We start from the raw sequence: 18817 nt of genomic DNA on the forward strand, positions 1-18817 counted from the left end.
GTAACACCACAAGCTTCCCCATGTCTCAGGAAGACAGATGCACAATTAAACTGACATTCAAATTATACAGAAAAAACTTCAATAAAGAGAGAGTGGACCTCAGCTGAGCCGAGAGCTTTCTTACATTAGTCTTTACACTTGTATAACTGGATGAGAATGTGTGTGATGACTAATACCTCAGTCTGATAAAGCCTGAAAGAAAGCCTTGACTGCTTTTTGTTCCAAAGGTACTGCTGACCTTCCAGAGGAATGGAAGGCATGAAGATTGACATTCGCAGACAACATGGCACTTCAGAAACTCCTCATTCATGCTCCGCTTCAAAAGAAGACACTCTGCCGCATCTATCTGTGTAAAAATCTGTAGCAATTGTGGTTTCATTAGTCCCATTTGTCTTTGAATATTAATGAATGTTGTGTGCTCTGTTTATTATACATTATGTAGAATAGATTTCAAGGTTGACAATTTCAAAGCATACATTTAAAGTGTGTGTGTGTGTGTGTGTGTGTGTGTGTGTGTGTGTGTGTGTGTGTGTGTGTGTGTGTGTGTGTGTGTGTGTGTGTGTGTGTGTGTGTGTGTGTGTGTGTGTGTGTGTGTGTTTACAGATAGAAAAAGTAAGTTAAAGTAGTTCAAAAGGACAGTTATTGTAGCTGACCGTCAGATTTCGATAAAGCGAGTGTTTGTTTCATCTTTGGAGTGAACCGTAACTTAATGTGTTTCTTTGATTAATCTTTTCAGTGGCCCTTTCTGCTCTGAAAGTCCACAGTATGTTTTAACTAACCCTAATCATTGTTAAACCGGGACTGTCAGAATACGGACCACAGACCAAACTCCAACCCACCAAAAGGTCAGTGGTGAACCACAGAATGAAGTGATAATGTATACAAATTTAATATTTACTTGACTGCTGCTTTGTTACTGATTCAATGATGGCTGCATTGCATTACAGGTGAAAAACCACTGAGATCCCAGCAAGTCATTTTCTCTACAAGCTCTATTAGCTCCATCAACTCCATCAGCAAGATGTCCAATTTTTCAGCAAATCTGCCAAATGAAGAACAAAGTCAACTAATGTATTGCAACTTTCAGTTATGACAAAAGCGAAAGAGAAAATGTGGGGAAAATAAACTAGGATTTGCTTTTTGAATGTTTAACTGCACAATGTTGCAACGGCAACAGCCTTTCAATATGAAAACTGAACTTGTTCATGATTCATAAATCAATTTTCCATGGTATACTGCCACCTCTTCACTATATAACAAAGGCAAACTTTGTTTGGGGTTGTTGGCCTGTTTGTCCACCAAGAATAGTTTGTAAGTTTGGAACTGTGCAATTTCTTCATTTAAAAAGTCACCAGTATAATGTAAAACATTTTTTTGAATAGTAATCACAGATTTTTACAAGACAAAGTACTTTTCCTTCCATTTGTGTTTATGATAGCAGTAATATGTTGAGAGAAACCATGATGATGGACTTCTCACTTTGTTTTAGAATCATTAGTTACATTGTAAGCAGCACATTTTTAAATAAATACAGGAGGCGACACCAGCGTGTAAAAGAGAGCTTTCAAATTTACAGCAATATGCCGTTCATAATGTTGGATCTATATTCGAGAACGTGTCTCTACAAGGTTTTTAATGTAAGGTGTAAAGGTGTTTTATACAAAATCAAGTTTTTAGAAAGATCATAAGAGTCCTGAAAATCCCTCAACGGTGTTCCAGAGCCCAGACTGGGAATTACAACTGATCATAAGCACTATTGTGAATCAGAAGACCTCTCAAATAATAGTAATAATAAAAAAAAAAAAAAAAAAAACAAGTTTCCAATTAACTATGGGATTGAGTTGAGGAAAAGAAATGCATAGACAACAAGATTAGACAGCAAACCCACTTGGACTGACAAATATCCAAAAAATGAAAATTAAATCTTAAATTTAGGCAAGGAAGTCAAACATGGTCTAATGGGGGGAAAAAAAGGACTATTCAGTTACATGAATAAAACATACCATGCGGAAGAGCATTGCAGATGCAGGCTGGTAAATTTATACTCCGGCAATTCTATGAGGGGAGAGTGGGGTGGTGCAAACAAGTCTGTCTGTGTCTGTGTGGTCTAATGACTGTTTGATTGTGCCAATGTCATGGATGACCATATGACGGATGTCATGTGGGGACGGCACACTATATACTTGACAAGTTACTCCATCACGGCGACATCTGAAGCCTTTCCACACATGACTGGATGAACACACCACAAAAAAAAAAGGGCCTGCCATCAAGCAATCTTTCAAAGGAAGCATTTCTGCATCTTAACTGAGTCTCAGCTGGGAAACATTTTATCATTAAAGAGGAACAGAATGCAATAATTGAATACAAACAACTTGTCTTCTCTATTATAATAGTCACTTTTGACTCCGTATAAATTGTCTACTCTTGATGTTATTTGTCGATACCACTGTTGTGTGGCAAGACGTTGTCAGTGGGATTGTATCATTTCCATTTGTAGGATAGGATTGTCCGTTTATATGCCACTTAGATGTGACCCAATTCATTTCGACGAATTAACCTCATAGGGTTAGGTCCACTCATTCAGGTTTTTTATCCATTTAAAAAAAAAATAACATTTATTTTCCCTGCAGTATTTCATCTTTTCTTAATTTTGGCGGGATTTTACGAAACATGTTTTATGGTAACTCACAACATCCTTGCGACTTTGTATAAAGGTGATTTTCCATTATCTACTTTATTCCAGGCACACCTTAGATTTTACCTTGATCTTCTTCACTTGATCGGTGACCTTTCAGCTCTCTACACTGATGCCTACAACGGAATATAACAACTGTTAAAATATGTGAGGTGTGCTCGACCTTCACAAATAATCTCACTGCTGTGATAAAAAAAAGACCACACCCCACACAGACAGCTGTTTTGCAAGTAGTAACTCAATCGTAACAATTTTATTTGGCAATACATCTTTTTTCATGACTCTGAAGACATGTAAGGCTGAATTGTCCACGTATTTTCAATCGAGTGGTTTATAATCATTTTCTTTGAACACTTTCAGGTTGCCTTTGAGAAGGGCTCAGTTCTCTGATCAAAACATTATAGTGAAGTCTCAAAAACAAAAGCAGGAGCCAGTTTCCAGGAAATTATAGTTCCTTTCTTTGAGATATGCAAAAATTATTTTGGCAACCTCAGTAAAGCTGGTAAAGCCTCTTCATCTTAAATTCTGGAACCATTTGAAGAGAGTCCAGGACTCTTACAGATACACGCAGTTTGGGACCCAGACTTCTGCTCCAGAGTGTCCATTCAGTTTTGTCAGTGCATTTCTGAGATTTGTTTCCCCCTATAACAGAGAGATGGGGTTCACTTTTTACAAAACAGTCACAATGTGCCTCTTAGAATTACCATCAGTAAATCATTTACAGATTTTTTTTTTTGTGGCAGCTCAGAACAAGAACAAACTTTGGTTTGTTTGTTGGAAGCCAAATAAACTTGACCAAATTAAAAGTCCTGCATACATGAAGTAACATTGTAATATTTGCTTCCTCATAAGCTTTAAGGAAGTTAAATATGCAACAAGTGAAAAAGTAGCAAGTAAAGTCTACGATTTCTCTTCTGTTAAATTCAAATGTCATAAACAGAGATGTAAAAACAAGTATTCAAACATAACCTTCACATGAAGAAACACTGAGTGCATTTATGTGCTTACTCGTACAAATAGACATGCAGTACACTCTCTCAGAAACCAGACAGATATTTTGTCCCAGACTTAGATAAATTAACACATTGCTAACTTACTAATTGCTGAGTCAGCTGAAAAGGGTGGGATAAATGAAATGGGACAATGGATGGCTTTGACGTATTGGTGTAAAGCAGTGTAGATATATTCAGTGAATAAAAAATAATGATTTGTTTAGAAATTATTAACTAAATCAAATAAATCCCTTGTTCGTCAGATCTATTTATAAAAGAATTAATCAAATACACCAGGAAAAATGTACAGAACTGTCTGAGAATAAATGAAGGTATTTATGGCTATTTGAATGCTGCTAGTGATGCTATTGCCATCACTAGGTCAGCATTTAACTGAGCAAACTACAATTCTGACATCGTGTCTGATATGTCTAAATATTAGCCCCTCACTCAGTGATTCACTCTCCGCTATGAAAAACACACGCACCGATTTAGCATCAGAAGGAGTGCATGTGGGCGTTTTCAGGGAAGGGAAGAAAGTTTAAAGAAATTGATTGAAATGAGAAAAGTGCAGAGTGCAAATGAAGTAAACTTCAGCAAAAGAAAGTGTGAATAAAACGAGTTAATGGAGATACACTGTGGAAATGATAACTGAGAATAGCCACCTCAATCCGAGCGCATCCACATGTACTTCTTGTATTTTGCCTTTCCCAGATTTGCACATTTTCTATTTACAAAAAGAAGTTTGCAATTTTCTTACAAGGTGGAAAGTCACAGTGAAACTACATTCCACCTGAAAGCTAAAACATCTCCACACAGTGCGTATCATGGTCTGCTTTTGTTGTCCTGCAGCAGAATGAACAGCTGGCAGTGTTGCTTCCCACAATAGTTGCCTGCTGGGAGGACAAATTCATGTTTATTCTCACCACCATTAGGAGGAACAGCACACACGAATAATGTGTGTAAAGTTAATGTCCATGTGTGCACAGAATACAGAGACGGACTGAACACATTTCAGATGCTCAAGGTGTCCCAGTTCGGCCCGTGTAAACACTTAGACACATGCACTCTGCTGGAAAAGTGGAAAATAATAAGAGTTTGATGACCAATTCAGCATGTGGAGAGGCGAGGTCACAAACATACTCGCACAGTCGTACACAAATATTTCCTCCCTAGAGAACCATGTTTATAGTCTGCCAGGTGTTGGGAATGAGCAGCTCACATTTCATCTAACCTCGACAAGGTTTTATAACTAAACTGCTGCAGCAGGAATTAAGATTTAGACTGCATCGAAACGCAAACTTTCTCGTCAACTATGATAATCTGTTGTGGTTACAGTTAGGTCCTAATAATTGTATACGTTTTACAGACAACAGGGGGTGAATTTCCATACATTTTCTCATATAGGCTACTGGTTTTTTTTTTGTCATGGGCTTACTGTAGAATCATATTTAAAATTAAAAAAAAATAAAATTCCTTCAGCATGAAAGTAAAGTCTTGACAATCTAGCTGTTTGTACATTCTGGCCCCAGTAGAATATTTTGTTATCTGAGTGTTATTTATTGGCGGTTCGAGGAGTTTCTATTGCTTTAATCCCAAGATAAAAGCTTAAATATACTTGGTAACTGGTAAATTTACACAAGTTCACACATACATATCCGGTAATTTAGATTTATTCTAACATCAAATGTCAACATTTGTGTTTTGGAAATAACACCAGGAATAATCATATGTGCTAATTGCTACATGTTCAAGCAATGAAAGATACCAAAATTATTGAATTGCTTTGGTGAATAGGGCAGTGATGGGCCTAGAGGTTTTAATCTCACTGCTGACAAGTTACCTGAGCAAGGCCCTGGACCCCCAGCAAATCCCCCGGCATTTCACTGCACTGCAGCAGAACCACTGCTGCTACCACGTGTGTGGCTGAGGTGAACTATTAATAGAGTAACTTAAATGCAGAGAAATAGTTTCCCCAAGGGAACTAATAAAGTATGCTTTCTTTCATAAATGCAAATTCCTTGGTTATATTTTGCATACTTTGCCCACATCCATGCTTGCGTCCCACAGTTCTTAAATTAATACTTCCATCTACACTCTCTCTCATATGTTCTTAGCCATTTTTTTTTCTGATGGTACTGCTGCATCTGTTTTGGCACATCCAGCAAAATGCACTGGAGAAAAAGACCATGATTTAGCTTGCAATTCCCACCTGTGGTCTGTGCTCGCTCCACTCTGTACTGTCCTGCAGGATTTGTAGCTGTGTGACGCAAGGGTTCGACATGTGGTGGTCAGCTCACTCTTTTCAGGAGCACACAGAAGGATGGAGGTGGATATTGTTTCAGACAGTGTCAATACTGTAGTCCACACTTCCTCTTCCAATACACAACTTCCTGATTACGGCCACATCCACATGTTTCGACGGACCAATGAGGAGTTAGAAATGTTCAAACTGAGGGAAACATTCCTGAAATTAATGAGGCAGATCTAACCAACTTGTTAGTTCTATAAAGAATACTTAAGAAAATATTTTAACATGGAGCTATGTGAACATATCAGAATAAAAATATATAAATAAGTGTAATTATAATTGTAAATGGATTTCAACAACTTACAGAAAATGCATTCATTAACTTGGAAACCTTACAGCTGTTTAGCTGGAAGTCTGATGGATCATTCCATCAATCATCAAGTCACCAGTGAGTGAATTTGCTTGATGTCTGATCTGACTTTTCTGATACTCTTAATTCCACCTCTAATTCTGCTTCTCCAACCTGTGACAGCCCAAGCGGATATTTTTTTTTTTAGATGTTCTCAATGCCATTTAATGGTGATGTCATAATCAATGCTATATAAATAAAATGGTTCCGAACTGAGGAACTGAACGCTGAACATCACGAACTATACATTTTTAGTACATAGTACATTCTGTCCTCATTTCTACTTTAGATATCATATTCATTGAAATGTGGAGGTTATGACAGCTGTAGCTGGTCTTGTTACTCCCACGTGGCAATTAAAGACCACTTTTCATGAGTCATAACTGATTCTTTTCACTCCTGGCTTTTTATATAATCGAGTAGGATTTCTTTAAGCCTTCACTTGAAGAAACAAATGTGACGGGAAAGAAAGTAAAAAAAAAAAAAGTGTTGTTATTTTGCTCGTCAGTCTCATTGCTCAATAAGTCATCACTGTGCTTAAAGTAGATAATTTGGACTCTGTTATAAATCCTTGAAAGCTCCACAGTGACTCAACATCTGCAACAGCAAAGCCTTGATGTGTTCGGTCTGCTGTATTTCCATAAATGAGTTCGGTAACATCTGGCTGAATAAGGAAAAAAAACAACATAAATTCACGTGAATCAACAACATAAATTCACGTGAATCACAGAGTGATGATGGCACACACTCAGAAAAACTAAAGCACTCACCCCAACAACAATGAGGTAAAGTTCTTCCAAAACAAAATCGCTCTACTGTAAGCTCAGTCACATAGCATATTCCTTTGGGCTTTGGTGTGATGGCTGTTATACTATTTTAGGACAACCCAGTCACATTTCTGAACGCAGTGATTTACTTGAAGACACAAAAACAAAGTGTTTCTGATGGAATAAAATTGACAAAGTTTCAATGGGTGTGCACAGGTAGGTGTGTGCGTGCAGCAGAAAGTGTGAGTGTGTGCGTGTATGTCATTAGCAGGGTAGAGATTGGCCTTCCTAATCTGCTTTCTCCTAATTAAAAGCCTGTGACTAAATGGACCGGCACGGGAGCTGTCTGCCAGGGAAATTAAAAAAACGAGAGATGATTAGGGGACAAAAAAAAAGGAGGGAGGTGGGACAGAGAGACAGGATGAAAGGAATTGAGGAACAAGTATGATACTGGGAGCAGAGTGAGAACCAGGTAAAGGATGGTCGGAGGTGGAGGATGGTGGGATGTGGGAGAATATCAGAGGAGGTATAAGGGTGTGAAAGACACCGAGGAGGCATGGTGATGAAAAGGGTGGAGAAAAATTTAGGTCAAGAAAATTATTATAAGATCAGGAAGAGACGGGAAAGAAGCCTTAAGTCTGCAGTCAAGTCAGTGGTTTGATTAAAAATTGTGTAACAGGGTTGTTGGGCTCTTCTGAGGACCTTGAGTATTGATGACCCATCCACTAACAAAATACCTTCAAACAGGCTGGAAATTTTACAACAACTTTGATTGGCTTGAGTGGCGCAGTTTTCTTCTTTTTTTTTTCTTTCTGATTGACACTGTACATCACTAACCCTTGAATTCAACTGAACATGACAGCATCACATCCTAGCTTTATTACGACCACGTCTACATTTTTCAGGATTTGTGTTTCCATAAGGTGCACCAAACTATCTCATAAGAGCATACAGTGTCTGCACTTCATTGTAATCAACATAAACTTATGGTCCAGTTGATGTTTACTGTATCAAGCTGTGGAAAGCTTTATACCGAGTTGGACAGGGATTTTGAAGAACAAAAAATTGACTGACTAACTAACTAACTAATTAACTAACTAACTAACTAACTAACTAACTAACTAACTAACTAACTAACTAACTAACTAACTAACTAAATAAATAAATAAATAAATAAATAAATAAATAAATAAACAAACAGAATAAAATTAAATGAATAAAAATACACCACCAGGAAATGTGAAAATTAATTCATTAAAACCAGGGTGGTTCTACTACATTGCCTATTTATCTATGGTTGAAAGATAAAAAGTGAGAAAATATACACCTGACTGACCTGAAGTCATCAGAGTATATAGTTAATATTCTAAACAATCTCTTTGAGGTTTGGGGCAGCGCAGATGACTGCGCAAACCATCTTTGTCGATGTATTACAAGAAATCCGAGCTCTTTACACTTGTATAACTGGATGAGAATGTGTGTGATGACTAATACCTCAGTCTGATACAGCCTGAAAGAAAGCCTTGACTGCTTTTTGTTCCAAAGGTACTGCTGACCTTCCAGAGGAATGGAAATAAATAGCATAGTCCAAATCTATCAACATGGTTGTGACTTCAGATTCTCATTGGTTCAAATCTGGAGAAGAGGTGGGCACACCTGATCGTGAAGAGCTGTTGCTTCAACACAACAGTCTGAGGAATTTGTTATTAATCTTTAAAACAAAAATAATTATTAAATCATGACAAAATGATAAATGTTATGGTCAACATTTTGTTTTACTTCATTTTGCATAATGACTTATGTATACTTTGACATGAACTCATTTGTCAGCGCCAGTAGTCACATTAACCTTACATCAAATGCTTCTTCATTCAATGAAAGAGAAATTCAACAAACAGGGAACTCATATGATGAATAGAAGAGAACAAACAGCTCAAAAGGAAACATTGAACTGGAACAGAGAGCACAAGAAAGTGCAGAATGAGACCAACGATTGAGAGAAGAGAGCTCAACATGAAAAGACGGACGGGAAAGAGATGCACAAGACAAGGGTGTTTGATCATTCCCGCTGAATCAGCAGTGTAGTTTGGCTGAATGTAGCTATAATTGATGCACATGCTCTACACTTCATTTGTATGTATTCTTCTCCCCCTCTTGCTCTTACTCAGGCATAAAATGTCTTTCCCCACTCATTTTTGTAATTGTCTCCCTCACTGTGTCTTTTGACTCCAGCACATGCCAATCTCCTTTTTGCCGCAATAGAATTTTTTTTAAAAGCACACAGATGTGATTACTTATTCCCCTCAGTGAGAAAACTTTCATTTGTTTTATCCCGAGGCAGTGAATGTAAGAATAAGAAAATATACTGTAAAATGTAATTCACACTAAGTGGGTACTTTCATTCAGAGTGCCTCAAGGTACAATGATTTGAACTGCAATTTCAGCCTGGCACCGGTATTGGACCGGCAGCCTGAGTGTGAGTCCAAGCAAGGAAGAGTTTTTGATCTTATTTTCATATGTTTATTTTCTGCTGTGATTCGAGCCAATTATTCATTGAATCATTAGCTGGTAAATAACTGCATTAAGCATTAGTGTGGCTCTTATCGTTTGTCTCAGGGGTGGCACATACCAAAAAAATTATATCAGTCCGTCATATCAACCTGCAATTTGATTTTGAGGTAAGGAGAATAACCCAAATCTCTACGACTTCCAGTGTTTTGTTGCACTAGTGGACAGGAAGTACATTGATGCCATGGTAAGAACTTTTGGCTCACAGTGGAGAAGACTTGGTGCAACTGCAGGGTCAAAGTGTCCGGTGTGGAGCAATGTGGACCAATACCATGGGGCCACAGTTGATATGGTATAACGTAGTTTGATAAGAACAAAGATACAAAAGCTCGACAACCAAATAAAAGAGCAATTTCCTGCAGAAAGTCATTACAACAAATGGTGAGTGTCTATCAGCACAAATAGCAGTGACCTAAATGTGAAAGAAGGCCTTTGAGGGAAGGATCATCGGTTTGATCCCTTGAATTGGCAGAATAAGTAGCACAGACAAAAACAAGATCCCAACTGCTTCAATGGAGCAGCTGAGGGGTCAACAATGCCCCCCTATTCTGACAATACAAAATGTAAGTTTATAAATCTGAAACTTTCCCCAGATAAATAAAGTTTGAAGAGACTGAAACTGTTGTGCAAAATGTAAATCATCTCAGTGACCTGTTCCCACTTGACCCTAAGAGTAGAGGAAGAAAGAAAAAAGTATTTAAGTATATAAGAATTATTCTTGGTGTAATTGGAATGCAATGAGGAATGGCGGTATTTGCTTGCACATCCTAACCTGAGCCTCCTGTGTGCGTGTGTGTGTGTGTGTGTGTGTGTGTGTGTGTGTGTGTGTGTGTGTGTGTGTGTGTGTGTGTGTGTGTGTGTCTGTGTGTGTGTGTGTGTGTGTGTGTGTGTGTGTGTGTGTGTGTGTGTGTGTGTGTGTGTGTGTGTGTGTGTGTGTGTGTGTGTGTGTGTGTGTGTGTGTGCATCAGGCTATCCTGTCACGTAACAGTAAATATCTCAACAGACCACCAGCGCTGAAGCACGAGGATTAATGGCCCATTTGAGGCTACTTGACATTTCTGATGCCTATTTCTTCTGCAGGGAATGAGAAACACAATCGTGGATGCTCTCCCACACCTGCAAACCCTCCCCCCACGCATACAGAACCCCCCCCCCCCCAAAAAAAAAAAAAACACAAAAAAACAAAGGAGCCACTGAAACATAACATTCTGTTAGTTGTGTAAATATTCAAATATAGATTATATTAAACTCACCCCAACAAGCAATTATTCATTGATACAAACAATTTGTCATTTGTATACCAAAAGTGCAAAGTGCAAAGTGCCGTGGTTTGATGCTAAGCTTTGTCCGTGCATAAGAGGAACGCCTGATTTTGAGTCCAAACAAATTTCCAATGTCCACACAATTTAAAGCTTCTTGCTCTTCCAAGACGGGTTTCACCAGGAAAGTTTCAACTTCTTGTTGATGATCAAAAACTGTGCAGTAGAGTCCACAGTAGCCAAATCTGATGCAATGAGCTTGAAGCTTGTATTTGACATTAAACACGCATGGGGAGCAGGTTGTAGCACAAAGCTAAAATGGTAAATGGATTTCACTTATAGCACCAAAGTGCTTTACATGGTTTATCACATTCACCCATTCACTCTCCATTGGGAGCAGTTTGTGGTTCATTGTCTTGCCCAAGGACACTTCAGCATGCAGACCTGTGGAGATGGAATTCAAACATGCAACCTTCCGAGAGACGACCGCTCTACCAACCGAGCCATGCCACCCCTTAAAAGTTATTTTAAAAGTGAATAATTCCGTATTCATTGTCAAACTATTGGAACTATTACACTCATTGTTTGAAATGGTAACCTACTTTGAAGTTTAGGTCAAAGACAGTATTCCATTTCAGAAACAAAATAGTGCATCTTTCATGCATTTAAACATTTCAAGGGTGACTCAAGGTATATACTGTATTAAATCAATGCTTGCTCACCAGTATATTCTCTTCGATCTTGTACGATAAACTCACAGTCTTCAAACACTGAGTTCTTTGTAGTCTAGCTAATGAATACATTATTTGTGTGCATGCATGCATGTATGCCTCTGATGAAGTCTCATTAAAGACAGTCCCTGATATCTTCCAGAGAGCCAGGATTATGTGCAATGAACCGCAGGTTGTCTCTATATACCATTATCCTCCCACAATCCAAAAACAACCTTGTTAGGTCAATTGGTGATTGTAAATCGGGTGTAGGCGTGGATGTGTGCACGGATGGTCGTGTCTATGTCTGTGATGGATTGGCAATCTAAGCAAGGTGCACCTGTTCTTCTGTAAAGCACCAGCATAAAGCAGGTATAGGTTATTGATGGAGTGAGACTGTGTCTTTACCAAACAACAAGCTGTTCATCAGTAGCTCATTGTACAGGCTAAGACATGGCAATGATATTAAGTCAAGTGAATGGATTTAAATGCATACATTTTTGCATCCAGAAAAAATACCACTTTAAAGTGTTGCAATATCAGTACCACCTCAACAGACTGCAGTCTGTTTTGTACTTGAAGTGAAGACACCAACTGTCTTTCACATAATAAAAAAAATTATAATTAATTACACATTGTAAGGTGAATTACACCATATTTTCATTGCTGTAACCAAGATTTTGAAATTTTTACACGTCATTACTTTGTAAAAATTTACTGGGCTTTATATTACATTTCTGAATTGATTTTGCCCATTCAAATGGATTTCCCAAGTCAAACTGACTACTTCCACTCCAAGAAACAAAAGGTGATTAGCGCTTATTAAACAGGTTTGTAGTTGCAGATTCAGGAATTTTTTTGCTTCTTTAATTATTTCACATTTTATGACTCTGCTGTGTGCTTGATAATAAGGAACTAAAGCAATTAAGCCTTATCAGCTCTGTTAGGGAGCATCGCGTACACTGTTTGTGTTTGTGTGTGTGTGTGTGTGTGTGTGTGTGTGTGTGTGTGTGTGTGTGTGTGTGTGTGTGTGTGTGTGTGTGTGTGTGTGTGTGTGTGTGTGTGTGTGTGTGTGTGTGTGTGTGAGAGAGAGAGAGAGAGAGACAGAGAGAGAGGAGGTGGATATAATATCTGCTGTGTGAGTCAAGTATGATATCTGTGCATGTGTTAATGAATGTGTTATTCATCTCGTATGTCTGTGGATATATTTAGTGCATTAACATACATGAGGCCTTATTATACAATAGTGCTGTTGCAGGAATGTTAATGATAATGGTGTATGAGTGGGCACTTATCTCATTGTTTCATTGAGATTTAATTGTATGAGTTTTTATTAGTGCTGTCAATCAATTAAAAAAACGAATTAATTGCACAATTATCTGTAATTAATTGCGATTAATCATTGATTTTCTACTGAAGAGTGAAGCTTATAATGGATATTTATTCAGGGAAAACCATGGAATTAATGTCAACTCAGCACACAGAGACTATATTTATGTTCAGAGACTATTTGTATAATGCCCTTTCAGTTTTGCATGAATGCTGTCTGTCTCCAAGATTAGCAAAATAATAAAACCACAAATAAACATCGAACATAAGTCTGGGTTTTGTTACAGTGCAGAGAAAGAGAGAGAAAGAGGAGAAATTAATATTTTATTCTTTAGCAGTTTCGGTTGTTTTAGATACTGGTCAGCCAACATGGCAACCTGATGTTTTGGTGGAGAATTACTGCTATGGTCATTAAATTCGATTTTACAAAGTAAAGCTCATGAATTTCACTTTCTCATTCAGCTGTCAGGTAGCTTTTTAAAGTGAACCTTTCTGCCTTAATATTATTCCACTCGGTATTGTGTCACTCTGTCGTCACAGTGCTGCGCCCATAGATGCTGCACATGCAGCTCCTCCGGTAAGGGAGTTTAAAAAAAAAAAAAAACCTGAAGAAAACAAAACTGTGTTAATTATATTAAATTCTTTTAACAAGTTAAACGTTCAAATCTGCATAACGGCACTAGTTTTTTATGCATTCAATGCATATTAGCTGCCTTTACATATGTATGAGTCCTCGTGAGGGCCAGACAAGAGAATTATATCAGTAGAGTTAAGCCGTTCAGGGGACAGATAAGCTTGTCAAAATAATCCTCCATCTGCATTGCATATGATGTCAGCGTGAGACACCAACCAACTGATAATCTGCCATAAGCACATCAGACAAGCATGCATTAAAAAAAAAGAAAATAGAACATCCCTTACTTATAACTGCAGTCCCAGTGGCCAAAACTATAATTACAAAGCAATAGTAACCATATTAGTGATAAGGTTGAGGGTCCATGTACACAACTTCATCAAACCCCTGGTAAGTAAGGTTGTTCTTGATCGATCATGAGGGAGCAAGTTATTGACAAGTTATAGATTTTTCCTCATGCCAGCCCCCTGATTGCCCTCTTTGGTCTCTGACAGGCCAAACATTGAAAAAAACAAAAAACGATTATCCCTGGTGGACACAGCAAAAGTGCAGTTTTCCAAGATCTGCTCTCACTGCATCCAGAATTGACCTTGTTCTCACCACCTCAAGAAATCATTGTTGAGCCTGTGTTCACCTTCATCCTGGTTAACAGGCGACATCATTATCATGGCTCATTTCTCAAGTGAAAGTGCAAAGAATTAAAAAAAAAACAAACAAAAAAAATCCTGAATCTTGTACAGCATTGTCAATAGCAGGTATTTGATTGAATTGACCTTTTCAATGATTAACACATTTATTGCTTAGACAAATAAAATTGGAACCGTTTGAATATTAATAACTCCAACTGTTCATACTTAGTATGAATTAAATTATATGTACAACAAACACAGGAAAGTGCTCCAACATACACATTTTTATAGTAATGTTAACAATTGTTACTTCTACACCACCTTCTGAGCTCCGCCAGCACATGAACATGGTATTGTCAGATGTCACTTCAGTCGAATACATTGACTCAAAATATTCATCAGTCTGCAACCAACGCCGCAGGTTCAGGCTTATTTTATATAGTTTTCCCTTGATTGTTGGACATGGTGAAACTCTATACAAGATTGTCAAACGTGTTTTAATCTCTTAATGAAAACTAAAGACAAAAGAATAAAAAAAAGAATCCATGACGAGATAATGCAATATTAGGATGTATTTGATTTAAAATCTGTCAAACTGTCGCTGAAATGAATCTGAAGTCTGTGTGGGCGTGTTCACGACCACACAACCGTGTCACTTCCACTTTCAGAGCCACCATTGACTCAAAAATTACAGACTAGTGGGAGAGACCAACGTGGCTGTTTCACGTGTGTCTAAATGCACACATGTGCTCATGCGCCATCACACTGGCATAATCACCTCAACCCATCCACATGTTCATGAGACATGCAGTTACCGCTGCACCCTCCTACGCACTCACTATGCAAGCACAGCATATTAAACCAACCTCACAAGAACTGCACGCCTCATTGCTCAGCTTGTGTCACACAAACACACACACGGGTTGGCATTTAATTGCGTGTCCATACACACACACAGCTGTTGAGCTCATTAAGAGATTCCCAGAGGGGAGCCAAGAAAGACGTTCTACTATGGGAACCTGGAAGACGTTGCCACTTTGACCTGAACACACACAATGAACATGCAAAGGAAACATAATAGGAAAAAAAAGTTATTGCATTTTGTTGCCAGACAATGATATACTGGAGAAATAAATAGTGAGCAAACAAAAATCCATCACAGACAGCCCCAGATCCAAACAATTATTTTCAAATCTTACAATATGAAAGAAAATGTCACACACCTGTTCGAATGCTGAAAACCTGTTTAAGGAGACTTATTTCACAACAGAAATGGAAGTACACAATTAAAGCACGGCAGTCAAAATTAGCCTTACAATGAAAGAGTAAGCCCCTGCATAACTTTAAAGCTCTAGTCTGAATTTTGTATTCCTTTCATTTTATTAGAACAGCTGCAGTTGTAATTCATGTCATTTCAACAAATTCCACACAAGCAGGTATTCACAATCGGGGGGGGGGGGGGGGGGGGGGGGGGGGGTAAATGGCTAAAGAACCACTGAGGCATGTCAAAACCATGTGGTCTAATATCCTCAGAGTGCTCATCTGTGTGCATGATATACTCCAATTGAAGTGTTCTACATGCACAAGTTGAACCAGGGTTCATACATTCGTCTTGTATCATCATTATCCAATACTGGCAGTTATGCCAGTTCAACATGGGGCAAAACGAGTTTTAAGCAGGAGGTGTTGGAAAAGAGGGGTAACTGACCCGTAGCTAGTGACTTTTTGATCCTGCAATGTTGACTATTCCTACCGTTGTAACGCAGAATAAACTCAGCGTTTGTGAATTCACCCACCGACAGGGGATGTGAGCTCAGCTCAGACCAAGTTTTACCGTAGTGGTGATGTGTTGTTGCATTAAGAAATCACTGTGTTCAGTGTGATAGTTCAACACAGGACAAACACACAGAGAAAAGATCACACATACATGTGGAATTGTAGGCCTACAAATGAACCTTGTCTAACAGAGCACAAGTCTTTGGATTGTTGGGAAAATCTAGACTAACTGGACTACTATATGCATGCACAGGTAGAACACACTTGGTCTGCATAGACAGACAAAGAAAGACTTGGATGGAGAACTGAACCAGGTATTTGCTCCCACCAACTTGCACTATTTCCCCCCCAAAAATAAAAAAGTGAAATGGTTCCAGTATGCTCACTATAACGCAACTGGAGAACTACAGTTTGGACAGGGAACATTTGGAAAGCCAGTTTTTGCATCAGGAATAGCAAGCTGGTCGAGAACCACAACGCCGCAGTGTGCACACCTACACACAGATACACAAACCCCCACTAAAACACTGGGCACGTTTCCGACAAAAGCTAATCCTCCTTCATCTGACATTAAGCCAAGGGATGAAAGGATGAAGAAATAAGTATGGGATGAGACAGAGAAGAAGAGGTGAGCAGAGGAATAAAAAAGAGAAACACAATGCTCGTTGGCCTCCTCACCTTTGACTTGTCATGTCTGGGCCATTAATCCATCAAGTATTTCCTGAAATGTTGACATTTGGAGCCAAGAATCTGTACATTTGGAGAGAAAGATGTTTATTTTTAGCCACACTTTTTTTGTCCATTTAACTATATAAAAGCAAAAACTGTAAGTTGATATAAGTCTAACATTAGGCAGTTGAGAACACATGTAGACATAAATATAATTTTTTCAGCATGGTATACAATAGTTTCATGTGCTTCTTCTGCATGTTTCTTGTCTCCGAATCCTACTTCACAGTAACACATGCACGCACGCACGGTTTCAGTTTGTCAGTTTCAATGTTTCTTCCAAAATAGCACAATAGTGTCAGACACACTTGAAGGCATGAAAGCAAATGTGTATTTTCCTGGAGAAGAATCACACTGACCGACTGACTGACTGACTAAACCATCCGTTTCTCCACATCAATTTAATCTTCCCATTCTTCCTGCTATGGCTTCTCTTTCCCCAAAAAGATCAGTTTGACCTCATTCTGGTTTCCATACAGGTATTTCATTCCCCACTGTAACAAAGATTCTCTATCTCCTCCTTTAAATCTGATTTCCCTCTTTCTTTTAACTCTTTTCCAAATCCTCATTTCTTGCGCCTCTTTTATGCCAACCGCCATCTATTCACTCTCTATTTTTGTCAAAGTCATATCACAATGTACCATATGCTCACCCTAAAACATGACTTGAGGAGGTCTGCTATTCAGATCATAAGTAAGGCTTTTATCAGAGCACAGACACACGGATACATTATCAGGACCACACCAGTTCTGGGAAATCCGCCCAATTGGAACAAAACCAGGCACTCCGTATGTGTGTGTTATACACATACAATGCTGGTGTATATGAAAGGCAGGGAGGTGAATAGCACCTCTGTCTTTGATATTAGCCTTGTTCACCTGATGTCTTACATAATGGCAGCGAGGGAGGAGAAATTGGCATGCTGCATAATTAGCAGCATATACTATATGAGTAGTACATTTTTCCGGGGCTGAGGCTGAATGAGAGGAGGGAAATATTGACGATTTATGCACTTACCATTCATACATTATGAAAAAAGATTGGACTCATCCTGGATTTATTTGAATACATGCAAGCAATCACCGTTGTATAGAAATATTATATGACATGGAAAAGGACTGCTGCACCACACATCACAGCCCCCGTAGGAGCCTGAGAGCAGTCCTTCAGGAAATGGCAAGTAGTGAATGAGACTGCCTCAGTCCACACAGGAAAGGTAAAACATTCTGATTTATTTTACATTCGTTTGCAGAACAAGCTGCCAAAGTGAATATTTTCCTCTACCTTATTGTTTGTTGTAGGAATGTGCTTTGAACGTGAACAAATTTAATTGAATCCAGCTCTTAATGATAAATGAAAACACCTGAGGCATGTGTCTGAGCAGTAGAGAATTGGTGCCCATGTGATGGAGCCAGTTTTCAAAACAACTGGTCACCTTCGTGGGGTGATGGGTTAGTGAGTGGAGTTTGCATGTTGTGTCCATGCATTCGGGGGTTTACTCCTGGTACTCCGGATTCCTCCTGCAGTCCAAAAACATGCATGTGAGATTAATTAGTGACTCTAAATAGACCCAAGTTGTGAATGTGAGTTTGTGTGGTTGTTTGTCAGTGTTGTTGTTTTGCTCTGTGATGCACCGGCACTAAGTCCAGGGTGTATTCTGCTCTCACCCACAGTGAGCTGGGATTGGTTCAGTCGCCTGCACAGGATGAAGTGGTTCATAAAATGGATGGATGAGTTTTATAGCTAAATGTAGGTACGTGTAGGTATGTTTTTGACCTTGTCTTATATGCTCAAACCCACAGGTCTTTGACCTATTATGACATTTACTCCAACAATGACACCTGGGATAAGAAACGCAGAAATCTATGAAGTAAAATTTATTCAGGACAAGAAGTCAGTGACTGACTTTTCTGCCAAATCTGAAAACATACAATATTATGAGATGTTATGTTCTGAGAACCACTTGATACAAAGTCATATGATTGAAGCTGACTTTAAGCTTCACACCCTAGTTCCTACTTCACTAGTAGGAATTAACTTGCATATTTCTTCAACGAAAGACCATT

The sequence above is a fragment of the Blennius ocellaris genome (assembly GCF_963422515.1).
Source record: "Blennius ocellaris genome assembly, chromosome: 2".
Taxonomy (NCBI): domain Eukaryota; kingdom Metazoa; phylum Chordata; class Actinopteri; order Blenniiformes; family Blenniidae; genus Blennius; species Blennius ocellaris.